Raw genomic sequence first — 22920 nt, forward strand, 5'->3', positions numbered from 1 at the left:
AAAATCGGTCCAGATTTAGATATAGCTCCCATATATATTTTTCATCCGATATGGCCTTTTAAGGCTGTAAAAGCCACAATTTTGGTCCGATCTTTACAAAATTTGGCATGGGCCGCTTTATTCAACGTCCTCATATGTGTGCAAAGTTCCATAACAATCGGTCCAGATTTAGATATAGCTTCCATATATATTTTTCATCCGATATGGCCTTTTAAGGCTGTAGAAACCACAATTTTGGTTCGATCTCTATAAAATTTTTCCTGAGATGGTTTAATTGACATCCCAATATGTGTGCAAAATTTCATCAAAATCGATTTAGATAAAACTCCCCTATATATATATATCTTTTATGAGTTTCGACTTTTAAGGCTGTAGAAGCGACAATTTTCGTACCATCGTAAGAAAATCGTACCATCTTAAGAAAAAGTTCTATTCGATATTTCAATAGGTATGCAAAATTAAAGTCTGACTACATTTGGATATAAGTGCTATCTATTAAAAGTATTACGTATGCTCGATGGTGTAGGGTATTATATAGTCGGCTCCGCCCGACTTTTGCCTTTCCTTACTGGTTTTTGTTTTTTTTTTTTGGGATAAGAAATGTTTTCAAATCGAGAAATCGACTTCGTTCTTGAGATGGAGCGATATTCACAAAAAAACTTCTCAAAGAGAATAAAATTCCACTAACACCTCCAATGTTGATATAAAATTTCCCTTTAACTGACCAAAGTGTTGACAACACTCTTCGATGTTTTAGCTTCTGTACAAAGGAATTTCTTTAAGTGTTGCTCATGATTCCACTCCATAGCTTTGCTGGAAAATAGTGTATACGGGAATTAAGTTTTTTTACCTTTCAATCTTTTAGCAAATAATTCCCATTCGGCAATCGTTTTCCAACCGGATGGTCGATTTACAAATATGTTCTTGCCAACCATGCCATTGGAGCCAATCAATTTTCATGGCCTACACGGGATCTCCGATAGATTTTGTCTCCAGAGCTGACAGAAATGACTACCCTAGTAAACCAAACATAAATCAATTTTCAATAAAGCCAAAAGGTCAAAGACATGGAAAAAAAGGCAGACTTGAGAATTTTTTTATTTATTTCTTTTTTTTTTCTAAACAACATTGGCAGCTTAACTGAATCTAATTTGTCATTGCGAAAAAGTGACAATTTGCAAATTTATCACCGCATCGTATCCGCACAAATCTGCCTAAAGAAGGAGAGCACAAGTTTACATGGAAAATTACTTTTGTGAGTTCTTGTGCTACCCACGACCAAAGCCCACTGTCGATAGTAGTACAACGTGCCATCATCCTCCATTCTTTATACGAAACAAGTCAACAAAAACAGTCGGCCAACGCAGATGTATTGTGGCACTTCCAATTCCTCAAATTGACGGCAGACCCAGCATACGCTACAAAGTACCACAACACAGCACACACACCACACCATTCGAAATTAGACACATTTGCTTCATGCTGCAGCCAATTAGGGAACAAGTGTATGGAAATAGGAATGGGACTGGCAATGATGATAGTGATGAATGTGGCACGACGATCGACATCAGATTCCCCCTTCCCAATTTGTCCCGCTCCCACATTGAGATGTAGCTGCAATTGGAGGTTCTTCATGCTACACATTTTTCTCTGCTGGTGTTTTATTTCATTTAGGCGGAAAATCATTTGATTTTCAAATAACCAACTCATGCTCTTGGAAATGCATAAAAGCCAGAGCATAATGCACTCACACGGTGGTGGAGCCCTGCCTTGGTTTGTATGCCCGCTTATAAAAAAGGAGTTTTATGTGTTTTGAACTGTTTTTTGTTTTTCTTTTTTCATAATGAAATAAAACGGCTACAATTGGAGAGCAGCATCGGCAGACATTGTCTGTCCATGATTAAACTGCAATAATGGCAAATGAAATGAAGTTTTCAATGTAATATGGTGGTGGTGTACATGCCTACCCTTTTCATATCAAATCTTGCACAATGGGTTAGATTGAGCGGAAAGGGAGAAAATTAATTTCCGGGTCGATATGACAAGTTCTTTCAAATTGCATAATAGATCCATACATAAACGAGTAAAATAGATTCGCTCATGTGTTTCATAAAGTTACAAAATTCCCTCCCATGTGGAGTTGTTCTAATTTTACGAATAGCAGCAGGAGAGTTAACAAATTTAATTTTTAGTTTACCGGGCCAAGTTTTTGTATTCTTTGACTTACCCAATGCATTTATCGCCACTCCTATGGGTGACCACCATAAATGGCCTATTGCGGACGGATTTGAACCAGTCTGCTACGCAGACGGTGTTATAATACTTCTAAGGGGTAAGGATCCGAACGAACTATGCAGAAGGGCCGAAAGGGTTTTGCCTATGAAATATGACTGAGCTGGACCCAGAGGTCTCAATGTTAACCCAGAAAAGACTGAAATATGCCTGTTCACGAGGAAGACGAAGGTGGGCCGCACCACATTGCCTCAATAAAACGATTTCGATATCTGACAAGGTCAAATACTTAGGTGTGATCTTGGACAGGAAACTGAATTGGAAGTGTCACATTCAGGAGCGTACTGAGAAGGCCCACAGATGTTGGGCACTATGTAGATGGGTCGTAGGCTCGAAATGGGACCTGAATCCTAGGATAGTCCACTGGCTCTACAGGAGCGTGATTAGACCAATACTTACTTACGCCTCATTAGTTGACTCCTATGGAAAAAAAAGTGCAACATAAGGACCATACAACGGATTCAGAAAACATGTTGTCTTGGCATAGGCGAGGCGATGAGGACCACGCCCACTAGAGCTCTGGAGACTATTCTAGATATCCGACCAATTGACATACAGATTAAGTGTGGGGCAGCCTATGCGGCTATGAGACTTAAGGCGATGGGAAAATGTTGCGCATGCAACATTGTGGAATAGCGAAACGGTCGGTAGGACGGCGAAAATCCTATGGGGGATCCAGATCGAGAAAAGATGAGGCTATTACTGAAGAAGTTCAGTATAGCTATTGGTATCATAACGGGACACATAGGACTACGAGCTCACTTATGTAAAATCGGTGCGGCAGTGATAGAATTTGTAGGGCGTTCGGGGAAGATGATGAGACGTTGGAGCATTTCCTTTGCCATTGCCCAGCTTTCGCTTTTAACAGATACCGGCGTTTAGGTGGAGACACAATACCAGACATGAACTAACTTGGGGGAGTGGTATTGAAAACAATTAAGGATTTTGTAAGTAGCACGGAATTCCTAGCTTGAAATTTTCTTTTTCGAGGTTACTTTATGGTTTTGAAAGCGCCCAACAAACCGATTACTGGCTTAGGTGTATGTCCATAGTGGCATGGTTCGGATTAATATATGCATCCTCTTTTCAACGTAACCTAACCTATATACAATACAATATGAAGGTGGAGTTATTTCCATTGCATTTGGAATGGTACTGGTTTAAGCAGGGCTAAATAATTTTGAGTGATTACAAAAAACAAATAGGCATCCATAGAGAGATGGCTAGATCGTATGAAAATTTCACGGTGATCAAGAATATATAAATATTTCAATTACAATATGAGTACTCCCCAACCTATGGTGGTAGATATGAAACACGTTCTGTGTCCTTAGGAGATGAAATCGGATAATTGGTTAAGGCTCTACCACACGGCATGTATTGGGTTGCCCAAAAAGTAATTGCGGATTTTTCATATAGTCGGCGTTGACAAATTTTTTCACAGCTTGTGACTCTGTAATTGCATTCTTTCTTCTGTCAGTTATCAGCTCTTAGCTTGCTTTAGAAAAAAAGTGTAAAAAAAGTATATTTGATTAAAGTTCAATCTAAGTTTTATTAAAAATGCATTTACTTTCTTTTAAAAAATCCGCAAATACTTTTTGGGCAACCCAATATATACTTTGTAGGGTCGGAAATCGATATTTCGATGTATTGCAAACGGAATGACTAAATGAATATACCCCTATCCTACGGTGGTGGGTAAAATAAATCCTTACTTCTGCAACATATATTACTTTTAATTATTTTTTATCCCATTGTGCAACATGCACTCAACTTTATTTAGAGTTAATGCCATTTAAAAATGTTGCACTTTGGCATTTTCCCCTTGATATTTCGTAGCCATCGTCGTTGTTTTGGTTGTTGCTGCTGGCGGCATTTGGTTCCTATTTGCTGCCTTTTTCACTTTCAGCTTCAATATTATGTTTAGATTTGAATCTAGAGAGGCTGTTGATACAACCAAGACCAAACCAAGCCCCCAACCAACGAAATGAGGAAAAAATTAAAAAAAATGGTGCATAAAATTCGAGGGATTTCTTGAAAACAAAAAACTAAATTCAAACAGTGCTCTGTCCATTTGGGCATGGGAAGAAGGACGGTCCAAGTGAATAGTGAATGGTTGGGTAGTAGAGGTGACTAGCTAGGTTGTGACTGTAGCAGACTACGACTGTGGTTTTTATTTTTCCTTTTGATTTTCTTTTATGTAGTTTTTTTTTTCAATTTAATTTAATTACAATTGAAACAACGTCTATTAAGAAATATGCTCTCATGTGGGAAGTAGAGTCGCAAAGATAGATTTGTGCAACATGCAACAAGTTTATACTATAGCTCGCGCTGACGCAGTGAAGGCGTTGAAGGGAAAACATAAACTTAAGGTTTGAACAAACATTTGTCGTCGTTGGTCGTGCAACTATGACTGATTAGAAACAACAACAAAACCAATTACAATGTACAATTAAGACAACAATGAAGTGTTACAAATTCGGTAATTATTTCATTCATTTATCACTTGTTCAAATGTCCAATGACAATCTCATGGTTGCTGGAAATTTATGTGTTTTTTTCTTATTTCTTATTATAGCCCCCATATAGATCGATCTGCCTGCCTTAAGGTCTAATAGACCCAAAAAAAAAACACATTTATTATCCGATTCTGCTGAAATTTAGGAGAGTGAGTTGTGTTGGCACACTCGACATCGTACTTCAATTTGGCCCAGATCGATCCAGATTCGGATATAGCTGCCATATAGACCGGTCCCTCGATTTAATGTCTTGGGCCTACAAAAGGTGCATTTATTGTCCGATTTCGCCTAGATTTGGGACTTGTGGGATGGGATTTGTGTTAGGCCCATCGACATTTTTTTCAATTTGGTTCAGATCGGTTCAGGTTTGAATACAGCTGCGATATATACCCATCTACCGATTTAAGGTCTTGGGCCTATAAAAGGTGCATTTATTGCCTGATTTCGCGGAAATTTGGGACAGTCTGTTAAGCCCCTTGACATATTTCTGCCATTTGGTCTAGATCGATTAAGATTTGCATATAGCTGTCATATAGCCCGATCTCTGAATTTAAGGTTTTGGACCCATAAAAAGCGCATTTGGGAGAGTGAGTTGTGTTAGGCTCTTCGACATTTTTCTGCAACTTGGCCCGAATCGGTCCAGATTCGTATATAGCTGCCTTATAGACCTATCTCTCGTAGTAGAGTCTTGGCCCCATAAAAGTCGCTTTTATTATCCGATTTCGCTGAAATTTGACACAGTCACTAATGTTAGGCTTTACGGTTTACATATATACCCGAGGTGATGGGTATCCAATGTTCGGCCCGGTCGATCTTAATGCCGTTTAACTTGTTTTGAAGTGTAACTATCCTACACCAAAGGAGGCATATTATTGTTCTACACTAAATTTTTTTTTGTGCCATATTGTCCATATTCGGCACCATTGCTTCAGAGAAAGGTAAGGTAAGATAGACATTGGGTTGCCCTGGCCCAAGCCCCGAGCCATAAAACACACCTTCTATGGTGTTTCTGTTAGTATTGGGTTGCCCAAAAAGTAATTGTCGGTAATATAGTAGTAATATAGTCGGCGGTGACAAATTTTTTCAACGGCTTGTGACTCTTTAATTGCATTCTTTCTTCTGTCAGTTATCAGCTGTTTCTTTTAGCTTGCTTTAGAAAAAAAAGTGAGCGAAATTTTGTTTACATTTGATTGTTTGGCGTCAATTTTAATATGGGTACCACATGTATTGAAAGAAATTCATTTAACAAACCGAATCAACGCTGTGCACCTTATGCACCTTAAACGCAATGAATTCGATCCGTTTTTAAAACGAATCATAACTGGAGATGAAAAATGGAATGTTTACAATAACGTTAGTCGAAAACGATCATGGTCCAAGCATGGTGAACCAGCTCAAACCACTTCAAAGGCTGATATCCACCAAAAGAAGGTTATGCTGTCTGTTTGGTGGGATTGGTAGGCTGTGGTATATTTTGAGCTGCTTCCAAGGAACCAAACGATTAATTCGGATGTTTACTGTCAACAATTGGACAAATTGAATACAGCCATCAAGGAGAAGCGACCAGAATTGGTCAATCGTAAAGGTGTCATATTCCACCAGGACAACGCTAGACCGCACACATTCTTGGTCACTCGCCAAAAACTGAGTGAGCTTGGCTGGGAACTTTTGATGCATCCACCATATAGCCCTGACCTTGCACCATCAGACTACCATTTATTTCGATCTCTGCAGAACTCCTTGAATGGTAAAACATTCGGCAATGATGAGGCTATAAAATAGCACTTGGTTCAGTTTTTTGCAGATAAAGGCCAGAAGTTCTATGAGCGTGGAATACTAAATTTGCCAGGAAGATGGCAAAAGGTTATCGAACAAAATGGCAATTATATATTTGATTAAAGTTCATTCTAAGTTCTATTAAAAATGCATTTACTTTCTTTTTAAAAATCCGCAATTACTTTTTAGGCAACCCAAAATTTTGAGGGAGTGGGTGTATAAAAAATTCAAGTATTTTTGTTAATTGTTCCTGAAAATTCCATTCTGTCGATCTGTTTAGGTAGCTAAAGGAAATATGGTCTGATTTGTTCGACTTAAAATTCCAACCAGCCCACAATAATATTATAAGCCCGACGTTATAAGTTAGTGTCGAGCTCAGATTACCAGTGAAGGTTGTGTCTTCGGATTTCCTTCAAAGCCTATAGGCTAATATTTCAACATGTTCCGAATGGAATCAGAAAGTTTATAAATTATAAAGTTAATGTTTTAAGTTTCATTTGTTATAAAACAAAATAACACAACCACATACCTCAGCAACAGCTATCCAAATATCCAATATTTTGAGTTCTTCAGTGGATAGGAGAAAATATGTTTATCTGAAAAAATAATTATAAATTTAATTTTAGTTTTCGTTGTAAGGTTAAAAAAATTAATAAAACACCAAGAACAAAAATTGGTACACTCATAGAAAAAAGTTTACAGAAAATAGCAAACACTATCTGCTGAATATTAGTAGTTAATTTTGCTGCTATTGTAGCAGTAGTTCTGCTATTACAGCAAGTAGTACTGCAATTCATAGTAGCAGACTTACTGCTGAAAAGTCTTTTGTTTGCTAAAAATGACTGCTACTTAATAATGAAGGGGATGTTAGAATAAAAAAACAGAAATGGCTACACTCATAGAAAAAAGTTAGCTGAAAATAGCAAACACTGTCTGCTGAATATTAGTAGTTATTTTTGCTGCAACTGTAGCAGTAGTTCTGCTATTACAGCAGTAGTACTGCTATTTCAGAGTAGCAGGCTTGCTGCTGAAAAGTCAGTTGTTTGTTGAAAATGACTGCTGATTAATTACTAAGGGGATGTTAGAATAAATAAAAAACAGAACCCATATGTAAATGTGAATGTTTATAATCACCACTAAATATATACTTTCCATAATCTTTTTTCTTTAAATTTCGATACAAAAGGCCATGCCAGTCATGTGCACATTAGTAGAGCAATAACACAAAATGCGAGCTAGCTCAGCCACATTTCAAAATGGATACCAATGGATGGATCAGGTAGCTTGTTTACAGTAATATTCCACAAATTAAAATCATCTTTTCCAACAAAATTTCTAAAAAATGCTTAAAAAGTAACAGGCAACCATTAAAAGTGGCATACGGTTTTTTTTTTCAGCAGACTTGTGTATTCAAAACAGCGGATTTTGTTAGTTGAAATATCAGTTTGCTAATACAGCAACCCTATGTTTGCTGAAACAGCAGAAATATCTTTTTTCTCACTTTCACCAGACAAAAACTGCTGTTTTAGCAAACATTTTTGCATTTTCCAAAGGGGCAGTTTTATGTGTTACAATCAAATTCACTTCGCAGAACATCCTGTACCATAGTGGTAAGGTACAACAATTATATTTTTTCTCCGTCCAAAGAATGTCGCCCTCATATTCTATTCTAACTCATTGCATTCCTTATCAGCTCTTTATGTTTTGGGAAAACCCAAATTGAATCGATTGAAATAAATTAAAATTAATTTTCTCACACTCAAATCCTTTCGCATTGAAACTCTAATCCCTTTATTGATTTGTTGCGCCTCATTCTTTTCCAATTACCAAAATCCCCACAAACGAATGCATATCACGCAAAAACAACCTTTTTGGTTACCATGGATGGCGGTGGCGATGAAAACCAAAACAACAATAATAAAAGGGAAATAAAAATAAACTTAATAATATTGCACGATTTACTGATAAGACAGAATGAAGAAAATCAAGAAACAAAAAAAAATTCCAAAAGTGATTTTCTGGTTAGAGTTTTCAGATTTACATTTATGACATGCAAATGAATTATGGTCTTGGCTGCTCCGAAGACCCACCATGAGCCAACAGACAACGACAGACGTTCGCCAAGTATGGTCAAATATGTATAGTGAAGGGAATCGATTGAGAATGGGATTTGACATTGCGTGGTTTTGGGTAGTATTGCCTCCCAACACTTAAGCGAATAGCTTGCACGAATGGGATGGGTACGTGATCGGCGAAGATATTTGAATTTGGTTATAATTTAATGGCAACAACAACGATTATAATAAGAACATTAACAACAACAGCAACATTATTAGACATAGAAACAATTCCATGACAATGAATTTTTAAGATTTCTGTCCAAGAAAGGCAAATGACATGAAGCGGTCGAAGTAGAAGGAGGACAATGGCTGCCCTGTCAGCACTTTTTATGTTCCATGGTCTACTATGGCTTTTAATTGGTAACTAGAACGCTTTTGATTGTTATTTAGGCCCATTACAATGTCACACTCATGTCGTGCTGTATATGGGCATTTCCATAACAATAATACAATTCAAATATAATTGCTTACTATGCGCGTGAATTCTCCCTGGATGTCTGGAAATTAAAGAAGGGCTTCATATATCGGATTTAAATTGGACCCTTATATGCTCCAGAAGTGAAATTGGACCATAGGTTTATATGGAAACTATATCAAAAGAGAGATACGTTTTGCTCAGTAACTGTCCCATCTAGCCTACATCAAGAAGAAATATTGTTCAAAACTTCAAACGAGTAGCAAACTTAGTCGATCGGACGTCTAAACTGAATGCCAAAATAAGTTTGTAAAAGTTTTTCCACTTTATCGATGGTATGGTAAGGCCCGCTAAAACTTTTTTTATTGAGAATCACTTCCTGATTCTATTAAGCAAAAATATCAGCTCAGATTAAGATATAGCTTTAGCAGTATTAATTACAGTTCTCTGTCGATCAACACGAATATTGGTACCTATCTAAGAACTTATGTTTTTATACCCACCACCGAAGGATGGGGGTGCATTAATTTTGTCATTACGTTTGCAACACATCGATATATCCATTTCCCACCCTATAAAGTATATATATTCTTGATCAGAGTAAAAATCGAAGACGACCTAGTCATGTACGTCCGTCTGTCTTTTGAAATCAAGCTACAGTCTTTAAAAATAGAGATATTGAGCTGAAACTTTGCACAGATTCTTTTTTTGTCCATAAGCAGGTTTAAAGCAGGTTAAGTTCGAAGATGGGCTATATCGGACTATATCTTGATATAGCCCCCATATAGACCGATCCGCCGATTAAGGGCCTCAGGCTCATAAAAGCCACATTTCTTATCCGATCTCGCCGAAATTTGAGACAGTGAGTTGTGTTAGGCCCTTCGACATCGTTCTTCAAGTTGGCCCAGATCGGTCCAGATTTAGATATAGCTGCCATATAGACCGATCTCTCGATTTAAGGTTTTGGGCCCATAAAAGGCGCATTTATTATCCGATCTCGCCGAAATTTGAGCCAGTGAGTTGTGTTAGGCCAGTCAATATCCTTCTTCAATTTAGCCCAGATAGGTTCAGATTTTGATATAGCTGCCGTATAGACCGATCTCTCGATTTAAGGTCTTAAGCACATAAAAGACGCATTTATTGTCCAATTTCGCCGAAACTTGGGACAGTGAGTTGCGTTAGGTCCTTCAACATTCTTCTTTAATTTGGCTCAGATCAGTCCAGATTTGGATATAGCTGCCATATAGAACGATCTCTCGATATAAGGTTTTTGGCCCATAAAGACGCATTAATTGTCCGATCTCGCTGAAATTTGGGACAGTGGGTTGCGTTAGGCCCTTCGAAATCCCTCTTGAATTTGGCACATATCAGTTCAGATTTGGATATAGCTGCCATATAGATCGATCTCTCGATTTAAAGTCTTAGGCCCATAAAACCCGCATTTATTGTTCAATTTCGCCGAATATTGGGACAGTGAGTTGTGTTAGGCCCCTCGACAGCTCTCTTCAATTTGGCTCAGATCGGTTCAGATTTGAATAAAGCTGCCATATAGAACGATCTCTCCATTTAAAGTCTTGGTCACATAAAAGGCACATTTGTAATTCGATTCCGCTGAAATTTGACACAGTGACTTATGTTAGGCTTTTCGACATCCGTGTCGTTTATGGTTTAGATCAGTCTATATTTGGATATGGCTACCACAAAGACCAATATTTTGTTCTACAAAATTGAACAATGACTTGAACCTCAATATCCGTGTCGAATTTGGTCCAAATCGGACCATATTTCGATAAAGCTGTAATGGAGACATAAATTATGCATTTTTCACCGGATTATGACAAAGGGTGGTTTGTCGCCTTCTTACTTATTTTTCATTAAAATCGTTTTCGATTTTTATTTTTGAGCTAAAACATGCCCAATCCATACATGCTTTTATTTATATGTGTAGTCAACCAAAGTGTCTTCTGGCCGTATTTAACTATTGTGCATTCTTATAGATTTAGCTATACGATGGTATTTTTTAAGATTTTTTAAATCTTCCATCATTTGCTGAATCAGCAACAACTTAGGCCTGCCTCGATTTTGTTGTTGTGGATATGTTTTGTACTACCATGCATTCTAGTGCAACCAACGGACACGGCAATGGGAAACTGTCCATGAGGCATATCTTAAATCGCACAAGCAGCATTTTTACATTACAATTTTGGTATAAAATTAAATTAATTTAGATATACAAAAATCACATATACAACATTATCATATGCAAAAAATTCCCTAGAAGTTGTAATAAAAATCATGGAAGGTCACAAAAATTACGTTTTTGTTTGGTTTGTTTCCAAAAACAGTACTACACTCACAAAAAAAGTTCAAGTTAAAGAAACTAAATTTGTTGAAAGAAATTGCAATGACAGTAAATTTAATTTCAAAATTTCCCAAAAATCAAAAAAGCAAAGATCCAAACATAGAGTAGTGGAAAAATACATAAACTCATAGAAAAAAGTTTGCTGAAAAAAGCAAACACTGTCTGCGGAATATTAGTAGTTAATTTTGCTGCTATTGTAGCAGTAGTTCTGCTATTACCGCAGTTGTACTTCAATTTAGAGTGGCAGGCTTACTGCTGACTTTCTGTTGTTTGCTGAAAATGACTGGTTCACAATTATGAAGGGGATGTTAGAAGAACCAAGTAAAAAGGCATTAAGTTCGGCTGGGCCGAACTTAAGATACCCACCACCTCGGGTATATATGTAAACCCCGCTTCGTCGAAATCCGATGAAAATCCGGCACGGCCATTGAGGGTCTTATAAATATAAGTTACTGTTGAATTTTGTCGGGTAATAAATAAAGCTTTTATGAGTTGCAGACCCTTAATCGGTATATTGGTCTATATGACAGTTATATCTAAATACAGTCCGATCCGAACTATATTTGGGACGGATATCGGGAGACCTAAAACTATACACTGTTTCAAATTTGAGCGAAATCGGTAAAAAATTAAGATTTTATGGGCTTCAGAACCATTTATCGGGAGATCGGTCTATATGACAGCTATATCTAAATATAGTCCGACCGCAACAATATTAAACTCGGATATAGGGAGGCTTAAAATAACTCACTGTTTCAAATTTCAGCGAAATCGGGTAATAAATAAAGCTTTTATAGGCTTCAGACCCTTTATCGGCAGATCGGTTTATATGGCAGCTATATCTCAATATAGTTCGATATGAACCATATTTGGGTCCTATGTTGGGGGGCACAAAACTAATCGCTGTTTGAAATTTCAGCGAAATCGGGTTTTAAATAAAGCTTTAATGGGCTTCAGACCCCTAATCGACAGATCGGGTCCTATTTGGGTCCTGTTTCAAATTTCAGCGAAATCGGTTAAAAAGTTATGCTTTTATGGGCTTCATACCCTTTATTTGGAGATCGATGTATATGACAGCTATATTTGAATATAGTCCTATTTGAACCATATATGGGTCGTATGTTACGAGACCTAAAATTACTCACCTTTTCAAATTTCAGCGAAATCGGTTAAAAAATAAAGCTTTTATAGGCTTCAGATCCTTAATCGGGAAATCGGTCTATATGGCAGCTATATCTAAATATAGTCCGATCTAAACCATTTGGGTCAGATGTCGTGGGATACCTTAAGCTACTCACTGTTTAAAATTTCAGCGAAATCGGATGGAGCATTATGGGCATTAGACCCTTTATTGGCAGATCGGTCTATATAGCAGCTATATCCAAATATAGGCCGATTTGGCCCGTTCAAGAAAAAAAGTATCTGTGGCAAATTTCAGCTCAATATTTCAATTTTTGAAGGATGTAGAGTGATTACAAAAGACGGACGGACAGACACACTGACATCGTTAAATCGTCTTAGAATTTTACGACGATCCGAAGTATATATACTTTGTGAAGTCGGAAATTGATATTTCGATGTGTTGCAAACGGAATGACTAAATGAATATACCCCCAATCCTACGGTGGTGGGTATAAAAATAGTTCCAATATAAAAACTAGCCAAAAAAGTTATGAGACAAGAAGTTCTCATAACTTTTTTGGCTAGTTTTTATACCCTCCACCATAGGATGGGGTATACTAATTTCGTCATTCTATTTGTAACTTCTCTAAATATTCGTCTAAGACCCCATAAAATATATATATTCTTGATCGTCATGATTTTTTAAGTCGAACAAGCCATGCCGTCCGTCCGTCCGTTTGTCTGTCGAAAGCGCTCTAACTTTCGAAGGAGTAAAACTAGCCGCTCGAAATTTTGCACAAATACTTCATATTAGTGTAGGTAAGATGGGATTGTAAATGGGCTACATCGGTCAACGTTTTGATATAGCTGCCTTAAAAACCGATCTGGGATTTTGCCTTCTTGAACCGCTAGAGGGCACATTTCCTATCCGATTTGGCTGAAATTTTGCATGAGGTGTTTTATTATGACTTCCATCAACTGTGCTGAGTATGGTTTAAATCGGTCCATAACCTGATATAGCTGTCATATAAACCTTTTTGGGGTCTTGACTTCTTGAGCGTCTAGAGTGTGCAATTCTTATCCGATTTGGCTGAAATTTGGCACGACGTGTTTTGTTATGACTTCCAACAACTATGTTAAGATGTTAGTTCAAATCGGTCCATAACCTGATATAGCTGCCATATAAACCGATCTGGGGTCTTGACTTCTTGAGCCTCTGCAGGGAGCAATTCCTATCCAATTTGGCTCAAATATTGGATGACGTGTTTTGTTTTGACTTCCGACAACTGTATTAAGAATAGTTCAAATCGGTCCATAGCCTGTTATAGCTGCCATAAAAACCGATCTGGGGTCTTGACTTTCTGAGCCACTAGAGGGCGCAATTATTATCCGATTTAGCTGAAATTTTGCATGAGGTGTGTTCCTTCACTATAAGTGAGTACCCAGCACCTCTGTTAGTTTTTCCACTTTTCGCTTTGGACTTTTTGGTGTTGTAGATTTGTCCCTTATGCATTTTTTACTTTGCTAGATGATTTTTTTTACAAAATTCGCAATGTTTGTGGTCCTTTAAGTGCTCTTGTTCTCGTTTCTTCTGATTTTTTTTTTTAATTTTATTTTTCGATCTTTTCTGTTAAAATGTTGCATTGCTCTGCTAAGCTCGTAACAGGGTGCTGCTAATTGAATGGGTTTGTGTCTCTGCTAGTTAAAGTTAACTTTATCTTCACGGACATTATATTTGAATTTATTTTTAACTTGATTCCATGTGACAAACTAGAAAATACATTCCAAAAAAAATCTTTATCAACATGTTGAAGTACCATAGCGTGAAATGTCTATGAAAGTTATAAAAGTGGAAAAAATGTCTCTACAAATTTGCGGTAATGCCTGGATAACGCCAACGATAATAATATTTGTTTTTTTTTTTGTCATATATGGACTCTAGAAAATATTCCTTTTCATTTCAACACCATGTCGTAAACTATGCGCAAGATTACTTTTATGACTTATCTTCACCATATTCGAGTTCAACGCAACATTTCCTTTCATTTAAGTACCATTATTCACGTTGGTGGGGACGGGAGCCTCCAGTACCAAGCTCCCCCAAAAAAAAACTTTGAATTCCTCTTCCTAGGATTGGGGGCGTGCAAACTATGAAATTTTTTTAACTTTTCCCTCATAAATTGCACTTATGCCGGAATTTTTACAGAAATATTCAGTGGATTGCTTCTAATTATTACGCTTCCTGCTTTTAATAGTTTTTACTGACAAATAAATTTCCTTTTTTGCTAGAGATTGTTCTAGTGACATATTTTTTGAGTGTAAACTTTGCAAGGTGCCTATCGCAAAATTCTGTTAGACAATCACCACCAACTTGGATACCCACTATGCTGCGAAGCATGAAAAAGAGAATGATATCTAGTCATTCTTTTGTTGTTGTTTTCTTGCAGAGTTGAAGCAGCAGTTTAGGAGTTTCGATTGCCTTACTCCTAGCACTGCCTTGTAGCCTAATCTGGTTTCATTTTACCGCAGTATTTCTTGAACTAATTTGGTTTTGTTTTTATCTTCAATTCCAAAAGAATTGTCTCAAGGCATTTTGTTGCTGTGTTTAAATTTCGCTCTTTGCGCTTCGACTAAATTTACACCTCGTTTTGGAAGCGATGAAGTTTTTCGCCCTGGGAATGTTACAGCTGGAAGAATATGCCATTCTCCAATGGTAATCCATCGTATTACATGTGCATATGATAGGACAGAGCACATGTGACGTTGGGCCTATTTTGAGGCCTTTGCTACACTCATAGAAATTTGTTAGTAAAAAAAGCAAAAATGTTTGCTGAAACAGCAGAAAGTCTGCTGAAAATGGTACGGCAGTAATTTGTTGCTAAAACAGCAAACCATTCCTGCTGTTTTCAAATTTTGAAAAGCTAAATATATCAAACATATTACATCTTATTTTTCAATTTTACAACCATGTAAATTAAAATTTTTTAAAATTGTCTAAAATTTGCTTATTTTTGATCGAATTTAAATAACAGCAGACAAAATAACTACTACTGTTTAACAAATGCTTTTGAACAAAAAATTAACGGCCAAAATTCCCATTTTTTTACTAATATATAACAAGTGCCTCAATTTTTGTTTCAAAGTTCAAAAATGTTTAATGGATTTATTCAAAATTTTTCACTTAATATCAGCAGACAGTGTTTGCTGACAATTTGCTAGAAGCCCTCTCTCTTAGATATATGCGCAAAGACAATATTGTTACGCTTTATAAAAATGATTTTTGGTATGTAATTTAAGCGTTTTCCCAATGCCCCTTTTTGAAAAGGCCTCGCATTGCATGTCCCTCGCCGAAGAAGCAATTCCATATACGGTGCAGCGAGATTTTCTTTCTGTCGGCAAATTGTCTGAGATTCAATTGGGGGGACCGCCAACTGACTGGGCGCACTCATACATTTGAATTCTTTTGTGATTGTATGCTATATTTCTCTATTTGTGTTTATTTATAATTTTTCTTTTTATTACAAAAATATAACAACATCCACCGTTTGGAATGCACATCGATGGCGGCGGCTGAGCTTTCACAACACTTCGAATTATTCCAAGTTGCTGTGGTATGGCGAGAGTTTCGTGTGTTCATCATTGGGGGGAATTTGGTGTTGAAGTTGTTTGGAATTTTTCTGTTCTTCTCTTCTTTCGTTTTCTTCCACTTATTTCTGCTTTATGAAAATAATTACGAAAATTGGAAAAAATAGCAAATATTTGGCCAATTTATTAGCAAACAACTAAGCCGCATTTTGTGGAAGCCAATCAAACAATACTTGTGATTGGAAGGGCACTAAATAAACTGGCAACCATAAACCATAATTTAGTATTTAAAAACAGTGGAGGTGGTAATTTCATTTCTGCAGCCATCAATTCCGAAGGAGCTTATGGTTTACCGGCGTTTCATTTAGACTCTAATTGCTAATTTTGCCACAAGTACCCCATTAAGAAACAGAAGGAGGTCTTCCCACTAAACAACCGTACAGATAATTAACAATTTTTTTCTTTGATCGAAGAATTCCCGTAAAGAGTGCGAGCCATTAGAGCGAATCAATTCAAGTTCATTTCACAGAAAACACACAAATTCAATTTTTTTTAAAATTCCAATGTGTAAACATATTTTTTCTAATTTTAAAAGTTAAAGGCACTCCTATTTGTAAGGTGTTAACGTAACCCTTGTTCAATAGTCATTTTCCTAAACCATCAACGACCTTCATTAAAAGATAGTTGTCGCAAAGTTAATAATTTTATATATAAAATTCAATTTGTGTTTGTTTGTATGTTTGTTGCGCGGACCCTCCCCCTTACCCCAAAAGTCCAACCCAAAAATAAAAGTGGACCGATCGGGACAATATGGGATTCAAATTAAAGGTATTCAAGAGTAGAGTACGAATTTCATAATAAAAGTTGGGTTCAAGTACCTAGGGGGTCGCCCAGCCCCAAAACCCCTTAAAATAGGTTTATTTGACAATCATGACAAAATAGGACTGAAATGAAAGTTATTCGAATATGGTCATGAAGTAGCTAGAGGCTTTACAATTTCTCGAAATTCGTCATGCAAAATTTCAGCTAAATCGGGTAATAATTGCGCCCTCTAGTGGCTCAAGAAGTCAGGACCCCAGATCGATTTATATGGCAGCTATATCAGGGGTTGGACCGATTTGAACCATTCTTAATACAGTTATTGGAAGTCGTAACAAAACACGTTGTGCAAAATTTCAGCCCGATCGGATAGGAATTGCTCCCTGTAGAGGCTCAAGAAATCAAGACTCCAGATCGGTTTATATGGCTGCTATATCAAGTTATGGATCGATTTGAACTACTCTTAGCACAGTTGTTGAAAGTAGTAACAAAACACCACGTGCAAAATTACAGTCAAAACGATCGGTTTATATGGCAGCTATATCAAAACGTGGACCGATATAGCCCATTTACAATCCCAACCGACCTACACCAATAAGAAGTATTTGTGCAAAATTTCAAGCGGCTAGCTTTACTTCTTCGAAAGTTAACGTGATATCGACAGACAGACGGACGAACGGACATGGATTGTTGGATTTAAAATGTCATGACGATCAAGAATATGTATACTTTATGTGGTCTTAGACGAATATTTCGAGGAGTTACAAACAGAATGACGAAATTAGTATACCCCCATCCTATGGTGAAGGCTATAAAAATTCAAGTTAATTTCCTTTATTTTTTTTATGTGGCTACTTTTGGAACCGACTGTGAACTCCACTTACCTCAAGGTACTGCTAAATAAAATACCGTTAAGTCCTGATAGTATTGCTGCACCGTAATATATATCTGCTGCAAAGTCTACGATCTAATATAGACAATCCTTTTCATTTTAGCAATTGGCCTTATCCAAATGAATTCGAAAATATTTTAAACGTGGGTTAAAACCATATTTAAAACAATTATTTACAAAATATCATGTCTCCTTCGCACATTAACCTTTCCGAAATCTCAGACATATACTAAATAATCATCTCTAAAGTAGACGAAAAGTGGAAACTTTATCATTTGGATTTCAATTTGCCTGGCTTGACTTACTACCAACCATGGTGACAATAACCCTATTAGTAATTCGATATTTTTGTTCAAACTCAGCGCGACTGCACTGAAGTACTGCCAAGCGTCGCTTATCGGCAGAGAAAAACGTTTTTACGATTGGTCTTTGGTGTCTTTGATCGGCGGCAGTTGGCTCAGTTCACTGGTTGTTGACTAGTTTTTCAATGCTGCCCATCGCCTGCCTTCTGTCCCTTCTGTGCCGCCACCTTAAGGTCACTTGTGGTTTTGTGATGGCGCTTTGGAAAAATGCCGGGTTAAATTAATACTCGTGGTGGCCGGGCCAAGTGGCAATGTAATATGTAATGCACCCACTAGTCTCTCTCCTCACCCACCCCATATCAGCCCCTAAACACATGTTCAACGAACTTAGTTTTATATTTTAGTCTGCATTACAGCGAAAAACGTTAAGTGTCATTGAATCATTTATTCAATATGTAGTAAAAGCGTCATCCGATTATAAAACTACTGCATGCCGGGTATTAATACACAACTAAATAAATGTAATTTCTTGGCATTGAATAATTCAATTAAGCGAAATGAATTGATTTATGTTTTGGACTGATTTCAATTAAAGCCATCATCATCGTAGTTGCATATCATCCATGATGGCCTATCATCGTGATGGATACATTTTCACTTGGCCCACATTGTAGGAAACAGTTTAAACACTCGTAGCCAATTCCTGCAAAGCGTTTTACGTAAAACATTAAAAAAAATGGCAGAAAATTTTGTGAAAAAATTTTGTTGCTATAATGGCTATGTAAAAAAGAAAAGGTTATTGCTTTAATTGTGTTCGATAACTTTTTTTAATATTTTATTGGCTTCTTTGGACTAAATTTTCATCATAAATCAAGAGGCCTAGGTTGTCGCTGACAAACGAAAAACAAGTAAAAAGGCCGGGCCGAACTTTGGATACCCACCATCTCGGGTATATAAGCGAACCACCTTTCGTCAAAATCCTGTGAGAAATGCATACCAAAGCAGCTATATTGAAATATGTTTCGATTTCGACCAAATACTAATAAGTACAAGTCGTTGTTCAATTGTTTATAACAAAATATTGGTCTTTTTAGTAGCTAAATCTAAATATAAACCGATATACGACACGGATGTCGAAAAGCCTAACATAAATCACTGTGTCAAATATCAGTGAAATCGCATAATAAATGCGCCTTTTATGGGGCCAAGACTTTAAATCGAGACATCGGTTTATATGGCAGCTATATTCAAATCTGGATCGATTTGGGCCAAATTGCAGAAAAATGTCGAAGAGCCTTATACAACTCACTGTCCCAAATTTCGTCGATATCGAACTAAAAAAGCGCCTTATATGGCCACAAATCCTTAAATCGAGAGGTCGCTCTATATGGAAGCTATATCCAAATTGAAGACTAATGTCGAAGGGCCTAACACAACTCACTGTCCCAAATTTCGGCCACATCGGACAATAAATGCGCCTTTTATGGGCCCAAAACCTTAAATCGAGACATCGGTCTATATGGCAGCTATATCTGAACCGATCTGTGCCATATTGCAGAAGTATATTGAGGGGCTTAACTTAACTCACTATACCAAATTTCGGCGACATCGGACAATAAATGCGTTTTTTTTTTTTGGGCCCAAAACCTTAAATCGAGAGGTCGGTCTATATAGCAGCTATATCCAAATCTGAACCGATCTGAGCCAAATTGATGAAGAATGTCGAAGGGCCCAAAACAACTAAATTTTAGCAAAATCTGATAATAAATGTGGATTTTATGGGCCTAAATCGGCGGATCGGTCTATATGGGGGCTATATCAAGATATAGTCCGAAATAGCCCATCTTCGAACTTCGAACTGCTTATGGACAAAAAAAGGAATTTGTGCAAAGTTTCAGCTCAATATCTCAATTTTTAAAGACTGTAGAGTGATTTAAACAGACAGACGTACAGACGGACGGACATGGCTAGATCGTCTTAGATTTTTACGCTGATCAAGAATATATGTACCCTATAGGGTCCGAAATGGATATTTCGATGTGTTGCAAACGGAATGACAAACAGAATATACCCCATCCTTCGGTGGTGGGTAAAACAAATCAAAGGATTTTATATTTTGAAAAATGTTAGGTTTAAGTAGCAGTCTGTCAGCAGACCCACTTGGACGTTTTCGTCCATTGTGATACCTCAGGAACAAGAGAAGGAAGATGTCTTCTAGTTCCTTACGTTGAAACATCCAGTTCTTATGTTCTTATGGAAGTCCTTCAGACTGCCAGTGGGACACACACACACAGCAAATGTTCTATAGTCTCTTCTTCCTCGAAGTTCTTACTGCTTCTGCAGAAGTCGTTAATGCAACCTTCAGTCTGTCAACATGTTTTCCAATTTGACAGAGACCCGTCACAATGTCTTTTCTAGTCAGTGACGGCAGAACGATAGACCTTTTGAAGTCTAGATTGCAAATTGCTAATTTTGCCCATGAACATTCCACTAAAGAACAGGGGCAAACTTCTCATATATCAACGAATGCAGTCCGATTAAAGTTTAAGCTCAATGATAAGGGGCCTCCTTTTTATAGCCGAGTCCGAACGGGGTGCCGCAGTGCGACACTTCTTTGGAGAGAAGTTTTACATGGCATAGTACCTGACACATGTTGTCAGCATTAGGAGGGGAAAACCACCACTGAAAATTTTTTCTGATGGTCTCGCCAGGATTCGAACGCAGGCGTTCAGCGTCATAGGCGGACATGCTAACCTCTGCGCTACGGTGGCCTCCTCAAGTCTAGATTAGGTGTTTGAAGTGTTCACAACCCCCCCTTTGCAACCATCTATCATTCCTTGCCCTTTGGGCCTGATCCTAAGATCTAACTTATATGTCGCCAGAGGCATTCCAGTTTGCATGGATATGCCGCAGGACAGTTCCTATCTCGCAAGCTCGTCTGATCTACCCTGCGGTATATCTCTGTGGCCTGGCACCCAGAACAGGTGAATTTTTGACTGTTCAGCCATCTCGTTGAGAGATGGCAGTTTTTAAATTCAAAGAAGATATTTATGTCAATCGTCGTTATCATATTCCCTCTTATTCCAGTTGGCTATGGCGTAGTCGAATGTCGAATTTTAGAAGACGAAAATTCGTTTACATTTTTGGTGTCACATAAACCGAATTCAACTGTGAAATTTGCCGAAAATGATCGATATATAAGTTAATTGCATTCTTAACTACATCGCGCTTGTTTGCCGAGAAAGAATGGAACCTACTTTTATTTTTATACCCTCCTTCATAGGATGGGGGTATACTAATTTCGTCATTCTGTTTGTAACACCTCGAAATATGCGTCTAAGACCCCATAAAGTATATATATTCTTGATCGTCGTGACATTTTAAGTCGATCTAGCTTTGTCCGTCTGTCTGTCGAAAGCACGCTAACTTTTGAAGGAGTAAAGCTAGCCGCTTAAAATTTTGCACAAATACTTTTTTGGTTGGGATTGTAAATGGCCCAAATCGGTTCATGTTTTGTATAGCTGTCATATAAACCGATCTTGGGTCTTGAATTTTGAGCCTCTAGAGGGCGCAATTCTCGTCCTATTTGGCTGAAATTTTGCATGACGTGTTTCGATATGACTTCCAACAACTGTGCCGAGTATGGTTTCTATTGGTCCATAACCTGATAAAGCTGCCATATAAACCGATCTCCCGGTAAAGGGTCTGAAGCCCATAAAAGCTTTATTTATTACCCGATTTCGCCAACATTTGAAACAGTGGGTTATTTTAAGCCTCCCGACAACTGATCTAAATATGGTTCTGATGGGACTATATTTAAATATAGCTGCCATATAGACCGATCTCCCGATAAAGGGTCTGCATACCATAAAATCTTTATTTATTACCCGATTTCGCTGAAATTTTAAACGGTGGGTTATTTTAAGCCTCCTGACATCTCACTTTAATATGATTCAGATCGGACTATATGTAGATATAGCTGTCATATTAACCGATCTGCCGAAAAAGGGTCTGAAGCCCATAAAAGCTTTATTTATTACCCGATTTCGCTAAAACTTGAAACAGGGAGTTGATTAAGGCCTCCCAACATCCAACCTAAATATGTTTCAGATCGTACTATATTTAGATATAGCTGTCATATAGACCGATCTGCTAATAAGGGGACTGAAGCCCATAAAAGTTTTATTCATTGCCCGATTTCGTTGAAATTTGAAATAGTGAGTTTTTCTAAACCTCCCGATATCCTACCTGAATATGGTTCAGATCGGTTTACAATTGGATATATCTGCCAAAAAGACCAATATTTTGTTTTACAAAATTGAATAGTGACATATATATTAGACCACTCAATGTCCGTGCTGGATTTGGGAGCTATGCAATTTTCACCGGATTGTGACGAAAGGGGGTTTACATTTATACCCGAGGTTGTGGTTTTCTATAAATTTTTATAAAAACGGAATATTGCAGTAATATTTTCTTAAATACAATAACATTTTGTCATATTTTGTTATAAGAATTTTATTGATGACTGGTATAATGGCGTTTGACATTTTAAACTTTTTAAATCGATGGTAAATTACATTACCAATATGTCCGTGGCTTCACTCCCACTGTGCCCTTTTAAGTTATATTAACAAGCGCCAACACAAATTTAGTTTGGAAGAATTCAATGGGTGGTTCGTTGGTTGAAAGTCAGCTTGTCTGCCGCTTGACAAA

General features: G+C 37.3%; 1 protein-coding gene across 1 annotated transcript in view; it reads right to left on the minus strand.

Annotated features, from left to right (window-relative positions):
• LOC106090429 (uncharacterized) overlaps window positions 1-22920 on the minus strand; it is a 90095-nt gene that overhangs the window by 43063 nt on the left and 24112 nt on the right. The window contains exon 2 of the mRNA XM_059360992.1: window positions 7117-7183. The gene's annotated coding sequence lies outside the window, so the exon portion shown is untranslated. The remainder of the gene's footprint in view (window positions 1-7116; window positions 7184-22920) is intronic.

Source organism: Stomoxys calcitrans, chromosome 1, assembly GCF_963082655.1.
Source record: "Stomoxys calcitrans chromosome 1, idStoCalc2.1, whole genome shotgun sequence".
NCBI classification, from domain to species: Eukaryota; Metazoa; Arthropoda; class Insecta; order Diptera; family Muscidae; genus Stomoxys; species Stomoxys calcitrans.